This window comes from Tenrec ecaudatus, chromosome 17 (genome assembly GCF_050624435.1).
Source record: "Tenrec ecaudatus isolate mTenEca1 chromosome 17, mTenEca1.hap1, whole genome shotgun sequence".
In the NCBI taxonomy this organism is placed as follows: Eukaryota; Metazoa; Chordata; class Mammalia; order Afrosoricida; family Tenrecidae; genus Tenrec; species Tenrec ecaudatus.
This window is the reverse complement of record NC_134546.1, coordinates 12,009,686-12,022,409: the sequence shown is the minus strand read 5'-3', so window position 1 is coordinate 12,022,409 and position 12,724 is coordinate 12,009,686. Positions and strand designations below refer to the sequence as shown.

Sequence of the window (12,724 nt, the reverse complement as noted above, 5' to 3'; positions counted from 1 at the left end):
CAATCCACAATCAACTAGGACAGAGGGAGGAGAGACCCCTAATAAGAACAGTCATCAGGGACTGCTGTTTTCTCAACTATTTCTATTTCTGCATGTAATGATTTGAATTTTGTACCCCCAAATATGGGCTGTAAATCCCAGCCCCTAAGTCTGTGATTTAGGAGCTCGGATGGTGCCTGAGTTTGGCTTTTGGGGTTGATAACAGAAACGGCACAAATGGTGATTTTGCTTTGTCGTTTTAACCCCAGCCATTCTACTCCTGGGATTTACCCAAGGCAGCATATCTCCATAGGAAAACTAGTACACAAATGTTGGTAGCCATTTTGTTTGTATTAGCCCCAAACAGAAATGATGCAAATGCTCATGAACAGGTGAATGATTAACCAAGTAAATTATGATAGCGTAATATAATGGAATTATATTAATAAAAGAATAATCTATTCTTGTATGGATTGAGCTTTTATTGTTACAAGATTTCCTTGTGTGCTTGTCTTGTCCTCTGGGGGAAGAGCCCTCACCCATGGAGGGAAACTGGACAGGGCAGCAACAAGGTCTGCCATGAACACATCCACTCACCACGATTTTACTGTGGAGCTGGGGTAGTTTGTTAGTTCAGAGGTCATTCATTAATGTCTTAATCATCTCTTTCATAAACCAAACTCATAACGTACCATCTACAATTCCCTCCCACTTTCAAATTCTTTCCAGTGGGACAAGGACTTAAAAACTCTTGCAAAAGTTGCAACTATTATTACAAAACAAAAGGTAGATTAATTCTCAAATGGAAACTTCATTTGTTCTGTAAACTTTCACCCAAATCACAACTTTAAAAAAAAATCTTCTCACAATCTGAGTTTTTAAAAATCCTTCTAGAATTTTATTTTTTAACTCGAACTTTTATAATTGCCTTGCCTTTATGTAATCCAACAATGTGTGAAAGTTGGACATTGAATCAGGAAGAATTGATACTTTTGCATTGTGGTGCTGCCAAAGAATAATGAAAGCCCCATGAATCGCCCCACCATCACCCCTGCACACACACAAATCTGTCTTGGAAGAAGAACAACCAGAATGCTGCGCAGAGGCAAGGATGGCCAGGCTTCGTCTCACATACTTTAGACATGTTATCCGGCAAGACGCATCCATGAGAAGGACAGCATGCTTGGAGAAATAGTCGGTGACAAAGAGGAAAGCCTTCCACACGCTGGACTGACACCGTGGGTACAACGAGAAATTCAAACACAACAACAATTATGAGGCTGCCACGGTGCCAGGCAGTGTTTCATTTGGTTGTACACAGGATCACTCACCTAACGACAACAATCCAATAGTATTCATCTTTCCAAAGCATTCATTTTGGTTTGGGGTTTTTTCCCCCCCTTTTTTTTTAAACCGTGGTTAGATGCCACAAGGTAGGTGGCAATGCCTTAACCATATGCGTGTTGTAAGGTCCGAGGGCCTCTTCCATCCTTATCAAGGGGAGTGCTAACCTCTCCTTTCATACAACACTCATTTTCGTTTTTGAAGGAACAAAAACATCTCTTTCTTTTTGTACCCATATTATACATAATTAAATTACGTAACCCCCAATAGCAATCAGAGCTGATATTAATTGGTCTGAGCGCAGACATAACTGAGTCTTGGTAAATAGTCATGTCAATAGTGTGGGAGCACTAGAAAGTGCTCTACAGCATTGTTGTGGCTCTTCTAGCCTAGTCTTTATTACATCCACCAAATGACTGGGTGGGAACATGCAAATAAGGTGAAAGGATTCTAATGTGGGGACTTGTCAGTTTCTCCATTCAAGTAGGAACAGAGGAATCCGTGACCATCAAGGAAGAAGGGTCACCAGCGAAACACAGGCAAGAACCCAGCCTGACATGGTGGAGGCAGCAGAGGCCTTAGCACTGAGACTGTGAGACAGTACAGAGGTTCCACACCAACCTTGAAGCAGAGAAGTTAAGCTGAGTGCCTTCAGGCCAGAGGCTGGCTTGCAGAGTTGGATGCCCTTGGGGCATTTAGCAGTACTAAAGGAGTTTTGTAACACTTGCTGGAGCAGGGCAAAGGAGAAAGGAGTATGTGGCTGAGAGGCCAGGGACCAAAGAGGCATGCCTGCTGGCATGGCTGAAAAGAGGCACTGTGAAGAAAAGTACTGTATTAGTCTAGGAACGTTAAAGAAACAAATCCACAGAAACTCATGTATAAGAGAGAGTTTTATATAAAGGTTAAGTGTGCATCAAAAAAAAAGTGTGCATCAAGAAAACAACCCAACCCAGTGCTGTTCGAGCCCACAAGTCCAACATTAACCCATATGTCCAACACCAATCCACAAAGTCCTCCTCCATCCCACAAAACATACACAATGATGCCGACTGCAGGAGGAACACCAAGTCAGTGAACGTGTAAGCATCTCAGTGCTGGCAGGGGTCTCCACACTTTAAAAATCATTAACAGGAGGAGTCAGCATAGTGTCCAGGTAGAATCACCCACCCAGTGCCCCTACTGTTAGACCAGAAAATTAAGAGGTAACAGGCCTATACTGGGAAGATGGGTACTAAAAATTGATTCAGGGTACTAGAGTCTGTTCATACCTTCCTCTGTGATTTTCATCAAAAAAAGCAATTCGAGAACTCACTGAAATGCTTTAAGTTCAGTGTGTCTGTCTGCGGGCTCTGCTAACCCCTTGCCAGGTCCAGTAGGATGGCATCTGCCATCCCTTCCTGCACCCAAGATACAAAACCCGCAGCAAACGGTCATTTCCCCAGGTTGCTGTCTAAAAGTGGTGATAATCCTGGGCTCACAGAGATCCTCTGAGGACTAGCCACAAGACCTCACCCTGGAGTTCCCCTCTCTGCTCTCAGCACTGCACCTGCAGTCTAGGGCTCTGAAACTCCCCTCCCTAGCCAGGAATGGAGTGACTACATTGGCCATCCCCTTCCCACCTTACCCCAGCTCCACTCTTGCCAGTGTGGGTAACGATAGATAATTAGACAATAATTTTCAGCAATTGAAGGGCCACTGGGATATTTACCTGTGGCAGAATGCAGTTCCCCAGAGCACAACCACCAGTGCTGGCAGGATAGAGCCAGGAGTGACACAGGAGTGCAGTCAGGAGTGAATTCAGATCCAGTTGGCCCCCAACCCACTCCTCTAATCTGGTTCCCCTTCCCTGAAGGACAGTGTGGCATAGCCCCAATACCAGGGCACACACACCCCCCACCAAGCCCATTAAAAGTGGGGGGGGGGTTAAATGCTTTCAATTCAAGGCTGTGTTCCATTGTGTAGCTTTGAATGTAAGCCACCAGAACTGACTATTAGCATCACATTAACATAACAAGATAGCCAGAATTCTAATCTCCAGTGCACAGCCTAGGATTTTAACATTACAAAACAGGAAAAGCCAACAGGTTCTGATAGGCACAGGCCAAAAACTGGTTCTACCGGTTTGGGGCTCCACAGAGTCTTTAAAAGGCTGCAAATTGTGGCCAGACAATTCAGACTATGCCCGTGACCTCACTGAAGTCCTGCCCAATGGCATACCTACAACTGCCTGCCTCAGCCCAGACTCTGAGCCCTCCTCCACAGCCACCAACCACTGAGTCACCATGGCACCTGGTCTACATAGCAATCAGACCCACCCATAATTAGAAACAGGTAGTCCTCAAAAACACTGTTACCTGTCACACAGAGAAAGAGCTCAGGGCCCCTGCTCTCCCAGAAACATAGTGTCCAGTTCTTCCAAAATTACACGCAAACCATAACATACCTCAACACCCTCAACAAGAAAACAAGAAAAACAAAATGCCACAGCAGAGGAAGTCATAAACCTAACAATGCTTAAAGAAGAATCAGATGTTGATCTGCCACAAAAAGAAATCTTCAGAATGCTGCTTGGAGTAATACAGGATATGAGGGAAGCAATGCAGAATAAGGATGTAATGACAGAGGAGATGAAATCCATGATAGAGGGGATGAAGTCCACACACCAAAGGGAAATACAAGAACTAATGGATGAGGTAACAGAAGAAAAACACAAGATCACAGACCTCCCCAACAGATTAGAAGAGGCAGAGAATTGTGCCAGCAATCTCAAGGACAATGAGGCGTACTTCAACAAAAGGGAGAGATGGCCAAACAAGATAATCAAAGTGGTGGAAGAAAACCTAAGAACAATGACAGCTGCTATGAATAGAAGCAACATTTGAATAATTGGCCTACCAGAACAAGGCACAACAAAGAATTCAACTGCTAAATTAGTGAGGGAATTTATGAAAGCAAACTTCTCTACCTTAATAAATGAGAATCAGACACTCATACAGGAAGCAGAGAGGACACCAATTAGACTAAATCCCAGGAAGAACTCACCAAGGCACATAATAGTTAAATTATCCAACTTGAAGGAAAAAGAGAAAATGTTAATAGCACCAGAGAAAAATGGAGGCCACATATACTGGTGCTCAGGTAAGAATATACTCAGACCTATCAGCAGATACCATGAAAAGGAGGAGAGTGGAGTAGCATCTTCCAAAAACTGAAAGAGAAAACATCAACCTGAGAATCCTCTACCCTGCCAAACTATCTATTAAGATAGATGGGCAAGGTAAGAGTTTTCCAGGACAAGGAACAACTAAAAGAACACACCCTAAGATGCCCCACCCTGTGCAAAATCCTTGCCAATTCACCATGGTCGGAAGACCAACATCCACCAAGCACAAGCAGGAGACCACTATATTCCACAACTCCACCCAGAAGGCAACATGCCAAAAACAATTACCAAGATAACATTGACTCAGAGGGAAAAGAAGGAACCATGCACACACACAAACACAGCACACTGAAATGAAGGGAGATAGGGAAACATCCAACACAAAAATACAAGATAGCAATGAATCCACAGATAGTGATAATAATACTGAATGTCAACAGCCTCAACTTGCCCACTAAAAGACAAATGTTAACAGTGCTTCAGAAAACATAACCCATCAATCTGTTGCCTGCAAGAGATGCATCTAAGCTCACAGACAAAAACAGACTAAGAAAAAAGTCTGGCAGAAGATATACCAGGCAAATGGCAACTTAAAAAAAGATGGGGTTGTAATCCTAATCTCTGACTAAATTGACCTCAAGGTGCAAACCATAACAAGAGACAAGAAAGGGCACTATATAATGCTCAAAGTATCAGGAAACAGTGAGCATAATAAATATATACACACCTAACGAGAGACCTGCAAAATTCATCAAACTACTCTAAAGATGAAAAAAGAAATCACAGATTCAACAATCATTATAGGTAACTTTAATACACTGTTATCAAAGAAAGATAGATCATGGGGAAAGAAGCTCAACAAGGAGGCTACAGAGCTAAACACTGCAATTAGGCAACTGGACCTGATAGACATTCATAGAGCTTCCCATCCAAATGCAAAAAAATTCATATTCTTTTCAAGCGAACATGCCTTATTTTAGAAAATAGACCATATGCTGGGACACAAATCGAACCTAAGTAAATTGAAACACATAGAGATTACTCAGACATCCCTCTTGGATCACCACCCCATAAAGCTGGAGATCAACAACAACAACAACAACAAAAAAAAACCCCAGAAAAACAAGGGCAAACAATTGGAGGATGAATGACGATCTTCTGCCACACGAATGGGCACTGGTCCAGATTAGAGAGGAAATTAGGGAGTATCCAGAACCTAATGAGAATACAAAGTATCAAAACCTATGGGATACAGAAAAAGCAGTTCTCAAAGGAAGTCTAATAGCAATAAACGCATATCTGAAAAAGGAAGAGACTTATGACTGATACGCTATCAAAACACCTCCAGCAACTAGAACAGAACAACCCCTCCAATAGCAAAAGAAAATAAATAATAAAAATCAGGGCAGAGTTAAATGAGTAGGAAAACAGAGAACAAAGCAAAAATCAATGCAGCCCAAAGCTGGTTCTTTGAAAGGATCAACCGAATCAACAGACCACTGGTAAGCCTAACCAAGGAAAGGAAGGAGCAAACATCAATAGCCAGATTGAGGGATGAAACAGGTGAAATCACAACAGACCCCAACGAGATTAAAAGGATAATCACAATGTACTATAAAGGTCTGTATTCTAATGAATTCAACAATGTGGAAGACATGGACAAATACCTGGGAAAACAATCCTATCCTAGATTATCCCAGATAGAGGTCAAAAACCTTAACAGACTATGCCAGCAGAAGAAATAGATATAATTATCAAGAATCTACCAATGAAATAAAAACTCCCGTAACAAGCAGCTTCACAGGAGAATTCTGCCAAGCATTCAGGGAAAAGCTAACACTGATCCACCACAAATTATTCCAGAGCATAGAAAAAGACAACAGACTCCCAAACTCACTCTAAGAAGTCAGTATAACTTTGATACGCAAACAGGGAAAGGATCCCACAGGAATAGAGAACTACAGACTGATATCTCTAATGAGCATCGATGCAAAAATCCTTAACAAAATATTGGTCAATAGAATACAAAAGTATATACAACACATCATCCATCATGATCAGGTGGGATCATTCCAGGGATACAGGGATGAGTCAACATCCGAAAGTTCATCAACATTATTCACCACGTTGAAGAGAAAAAGGTTAAGAATCACATGATAATATCGATAGCAGAAAAAGCATTTGACAATATCCAACACCCATTCCTAATTAAGACATCAAGAAGATAGGAATGGAGGGGAAATTCCTCAAGTTTATACAAGCTATCTTGGAGAAAAGACTAAAACAATCCCATTGAAAAAGGGACCAGACAAGGATGCCCCTTGTCCCCACTTCTTTTCAACATTGTACTGGAAGTCCTACTAACAACATAAGGATATTAACGGTATTCAGCGGGGAGTAGAGGAGGTGAAACTGCCACTGTTTGCAGATGACATGATTCTATGCACTGAAAATCCCAAAGCTCAACAATAGGAATACTGGCAGTGATAGAGGAATACAGAACAGTAGCAGGATACAAGATCAGCAAACAGAAGTCTATTGGTTTGCTATCTACATTGGAGCATGCAAGAGGAGATCAAGAAGGCAGTACCCTTCACAATAGCCAAGGACAAACTGAAATATCTAGGGATATATTTAACAACAAAAAAAGCAGAGGACTTATCCAAGGAAAGCTATAGGACCCTACTACAGGAAATGAAAAGCGACCTCCACAAATGGAAGAATATCCCTTGCTCGTGGATTGAAAGCATCAATATAGTAAAGGTGTCAATCTTACCCAAGGCGCTACATAAGTTTAATACTATCCTGATTCAAATACCAATAACCTTCTTCAAGGAATTGGAAAAACTGGCCACCAATTTCATATGGAGAGGGAAGAAGCCCAGAATTAGCAGAGAACTCCTTAAAATAAGGACAAAGTCGGAGGGCTCACCTTACCTGACTTTAACACCTATTACACAGCCACAGTAGTTAAAACAGCATGGAACTGGAACAATGATAGATACTCAGACCAATAGAAAAGAACAGAAAACCTAGAAATAAAACCATCAGCATAGAGACAACTGATCTTCCACAAGGGCCCAAAAAGCATCAAGTGGGAGGTTGATGCCCTCTTTAACAAGTGGTGCTAGAAACAATGGATATCTACCTGTGGTAGATACATAATCTGCTGCCAACTTGAGACTATCAGGAGTGAAAGGGTGGAGTGTAGCCTGCCCATCAGGTCGCAGCTTGATGACCTCATTTGGAGGCGCTAAGGAGATAAATAGCTCCCTGGAGGTGGGACACAGATACACTCCCTGTGAGACATTCCTCTAGGCAATACACATGGAGCTACATTCTAGAGCTCTGGAGCTGGAGAAGACACGTGAAGACCCCTGCCAGCACCGAGATGCTTCCACCGCCACTGGATCCACAAGACTTTCCACCCACTGGCCTGTGATATTCCTGCATTCGGCTTCATTGCATGTGTTGTCTGAGTCTGAAGAGGAATGTATAGGTTGGTATCAGACATATGGGCTAATATTGGACTTATGGGCTTGATTTGGACTGGACTGGGATGTTTTCTTAATAGACAATTTCTCTTGTATATAAAGCTCTTTCTTATACACATATGAGTGTCTATCAATTTGTTTCTCTAATCAACCCAGACAACACACAACCTGTAGAAAAATGTAACAAGATCCTTACCTCACCCTATGCACAAGAACAAACTCAAGGTGGATCACCGACGTAGAATAAAACGCCTAAAACTATCAGACTCATCAACAAAGGAATCTGGACAAACCTAAGAACCTTGGCTCAGGGAAGACATAGGCTAACTGTAATAGGGAAGAGTACACAGCCAGGTGAACCTGAAATCGGCAAGTGGGATATACTAAGGATAAAGCACCTGTGTGGATTCAAAGACTTCACCAAGACAGTAACAAGAGAGCCCACAGACTGGGAGAGGATTTTTAGCAATGGCACAATAGACAAAGGTCTTATTACTAAAATCTACAATACTCTCCTAGCCTGCAAAAAGAGGAAAACTGTTAACCCCCTAAGGAAGTGGGCAAAAGGCCTAAATAGACATTTCACTAGAGAGGAGACCTGAAAGACCAATAAACATATGAGAAAATGCTCCTGATCATTAGCCATCAGAGAAATGCAAATTAAAACAACCATGAGATACCACCTAACACCCTTAAGGATAACCCAAATCACAAAATCAGAGAACAACAAATGTTGGAGGGGATGTGGCAAGATAGGAACTCTCCTCCATTGCTAGTCGTAGACACATACAGCCTCTGTGGAAAGCAATCTGGCGATATTTAAAGCTAATGGGAATTGAGCTACCTTAGGATCCAACTATCCCTCTACTGGACATATACCCAGAAGAGGTAAGAATTGGACCACAACCAGTTGTCTGGGCTCCAATGTTTATTGTGGCACAATTCACAATCACAAAGAATTGGAAGCAACCTAAATTTCCATTGACAGATGAGTGGAATAGAAAACTCTGGCACATACCCGCAATGGAGTACTATACATCACTAAAAAGTACTGATGATCTCATGGAGCACATAGTCTCATGGGAAGAGTTGGAGGAAATTATGCTAAGTGAAATTAGCTAATCACAAAAGGACAAGTACAACATGAGTCCACTGCGGTAAGTATAATCAGCACAGTAAGTATAAAAGAAAATCCACTTATCTCATACTGTATGGGTTGAGATACAGGCAGTCAGGTGGGGAACAGACCAAACCCAAGGATGCACATGTTATTCCAACACAAAGAAGGGGAAAGGGGGGAAACGGGAGGGAGAAAAAGTGTGGGGGGACAATGTTACTAGGTGGGCAGGGCACTAATCCACTTAGGGGGAGAATATTGGTTATGTCTCTACAGAATTTGGTCTGTGCATGCAGTCCCCACCACAGTGCACCAAACCTTGAGGGCAACATAGCCACACGGAGCAAGTCATGAACAGAGTGGGCTACAGGACCAGCCCCAATCAGAGCCAAACTGGCCCCCTCCCTAGAAGTATGTGCTACAGAGGACAACACTAAATCTACAGGATGGGGAGAGGGGTCAGCATGCCACATCCAGAAGGAAAAAGAGAGAGTAAGGGTCTAGACCCCATATTGGCACACGAAGCCCTGAGGATGACATCCCTACACGGAGCTGCTAGGCACAGATTAAACCATAGGGCCAAGAACAGCTCAAAGCACAATGTCCCCTCGCAGGAGCATACCTCAGCAGAAGACAATACTGAAGACACACAGAGAGGAGTTCGTCAGGTCTGAACCCCCCACAACAGGACGAACAAAGAAGGGAACATAACAGATCAGCAAAAGGGAGCAAAGCAAAGCCACAAAACCCCTGAGGAACCCCAAAGTATACCAGTCTAGGAGGGGCAGTTCCCAGAATCCCCCAGGACCGGTGGGGAAATAGTCACAAAGGTCAGTGGACAGACATGCTTTTCTGTTTGTTTGGGTTTTGTTTTGTTGTTGCTACTGTTTTTTGCTAGTTATTTATTTTTTTCTTTTTATTCAATCTTTTTGTTTTCTTTCTGCTTTGTCTCCATTCTTGTGGGTTTTCCTACCTGTATAAGATAGGAATGGGACTCTGTTCTGTGGTAAGCCGAGGGACTAGATGAGAATGTCATGCAGCTAAATCATCTGTGCTCAAAATGACGGGTCTTAAAAGCTGACTCCGGTTGGGGAAGGCTCTCACGGTGATGAGATATAAATAAATTTTAATATACATCCTCATAACTGAACACAGCTCCTCTAATATCCCCCCATAAAGGAACTGTCATTAAGGAGCTACCATATAAGATGAATCATTCCTGTGTCTGGCTACTTCGCAATGCCTAAAGGTTGTCTGTAGATAAAAGCAATCAGGCTCTATAGCCAACCCATCATAAATGTAGTAGCCCCCTGGGGAGGGTTGAGGAGGGGGTTGAGGTCAAATAGCACAAGGTCAAGAGAATGACCGACTTCATTGTTGGTTTATGTTACCCTTCAACTTTGAATTATCACCCATCAACTCTGTAATATGTCAGCTGTATGACATGCATGCTTCATGAAACATCTGTAAGCCCCACTATAAACCCCCATTGGAAAATACATCTGCTTTCTCAATCCTGATAAGGGGCAAGGAGCCCCTGTGCCCTGCTATCTGTCTGTCTGTCTTTCATATTTCCCATAATCACAAAGTTGCTCCTGAGGACCCATTTGAGTGTTGGGGACCCCTTCACCCTGACAGGAAGCAAGCTCAACTAAAAAGCAACAGGACTCACGGTTCCAGAAGGACCTGGGGGGAGGAGGAGTCAGGGGAAGGTAGCAGTGAGCAAACCGCCATAGACAGGGAAACAACTAGGGAATTAAAATAAATGAAGAGGACATAGAGAACCTGGGGGTGTTGGAGCAACAGCAATCTAGCTGAGAAGAATAACTAAGAGGCAGAAGAAAGGCGAGCATGAGGGTGGAGGAGGAGGAAGGTAAAATGAAACAGGAAAGATCGAGGAATCAAAGCTACAGATAGCGGTATAAACATAGGAGTGTATATATGTAAATACATTAATTCATAAAATTAGTGGTATTGGCCTAGGTACATATATTTATTTGTAATACATTGAGGTGGTAGTTGGACTTTGGGTCTCTGCTCAAGCCCTGCCTCAACACAAGAACACTATCTCCTAACAATCTGCCATTCTGTGATGCTCACCCTCCTGGCACAATTGCTGAGGCCTAAATGGGTGCACAAGCAAATATGGTATGAAAGCTGATGGTGCCCGGCTATCAAAAGATATAGCATCTGGGGTCTTAAAGGCTTGGAGTTAAACAAGTGGCCATCTATCAGAGAAGCAACAAGCCCACATAGAAGAAGCATACCAGCCCATGGGGTGTCTACCAGATCATGAGGTGTCCACAGGATCAGGTAACAAGCACCAGAAGACTCAAAACAAACAAACATTGTTGAGAATGAGGAGGGTTAGAACAGAGACCCCCAAAGCCATCTGTAGAATGGGACATCCCCTCACAGAAGGGTCACAAGGAAGGCATGAGTCAACCAGGGTGCAGTATAGCACTGATGAAACACACACTATTCCTCTGGTTCTTTGAGGGTTCCTCACCCCCCACTATCATGACCCCAGTCCTGTCTTTCAGTTCTGGCTACACCGAAGCATGTACACGGGTACAGATAAGAGCTCACGACACCCAGAATCCATGTCAGATAAATCCCTCAGGAACAGAAATGGGAGTAGCGATACCAGATGGGTAGGGGAAAGGTGGAGGGAGGAGGGCAGAAAAAGGCAACTGACTGCAATGATCGACACATAACCACCCCATCCCACCCTAATGGGGACGAACAGTAGGAACTGTAGGGAAGGGAGACAGTGGCCAGTGTAAGATGTTAAAATAATAATAAATGATAATTTATCAAGGGGTCATGAGTGTGGGAGGGGGACAGAGGGAAAGAAGAGGAGCTGATACAATTGATGTATGACTTGTTATAAGAGTTGTAAGAGTCCCCAATCAATCTTTTAAAAAAACCATTAACAACCTATGAACTACCCCTGGTGACGTAGTGGATTAGTGTTAGGCTGTTAACCACAAGGTCTTCAGTTCAAATGTACCAGCCACTCAGGAGAAGAAAGGTGAGACTGTTGACTCCCATGAAGATTCAAAGCCTCAGAAACCCAAAGGGGAAGTTCCACTCTGTCCTATCAGGTTCTGATGAGCCGGAGTCGACCCGATGGCCGGGAAGAACCCCCAGGTCCTTTATGCAATCCTTCCACTGATGAACATCCTCTATGTCCAGCACGTCACAGGCAAAATCTCACTTCCTTCTCATGAGCTTTTTGTGAAAACGGCATTGGTGTCTCCGATAGAAACATGCAAACAAAAGGAGACCAAGTTCTTGAAAGGTATCGCTGAGAGGTACCGGCGGAGTGGGAGGGTTGTGTGAAACACTCCCCCCACCAACTCCACCAAGGGGGTACTTCCCAAATGACCCCTGCTCTGTGGCGCAGCATTGGGTGGAGTAGGGGCAGGGCATTACTGGGGTGGGCTGTCAAGGCAGTAGCATCAACACCCAGCAATGTGTCACCACTCTCTCCCACCCCACAACCTTCCAGTCAGGTGCAGGCAGCTGTGCAGAAGCGAAGGTGGACAAGGGTCTCCACCGGGGCCAATAGAATGAGAGATGGGTTGTGGGGAGCCCCAGGGGCAAGGCCCCTGTGACCTGCCC

General features: G+C 43.6%; 1 non-coding gene across 1 annotated transcript; it reads right to left on the bottom strand.

Annotated features, from left to right (window-relative positions):
• Positions 1 to 1,386: 1,386 nt before the first annotated feature.
• LOC142431249 (U6atac minor spliceosomal RNA) lies at positions 1,387 to 1,509 on the bottom strand. The gene has a single exon (XR_012780784.1). It is a non-coding gene; the product is annotated as a U6atac minor spliceosomal RNA (small nuclear RNA).
• Positions 1,510 to 12,724: the final 11,215 nt, after the last annotated feature.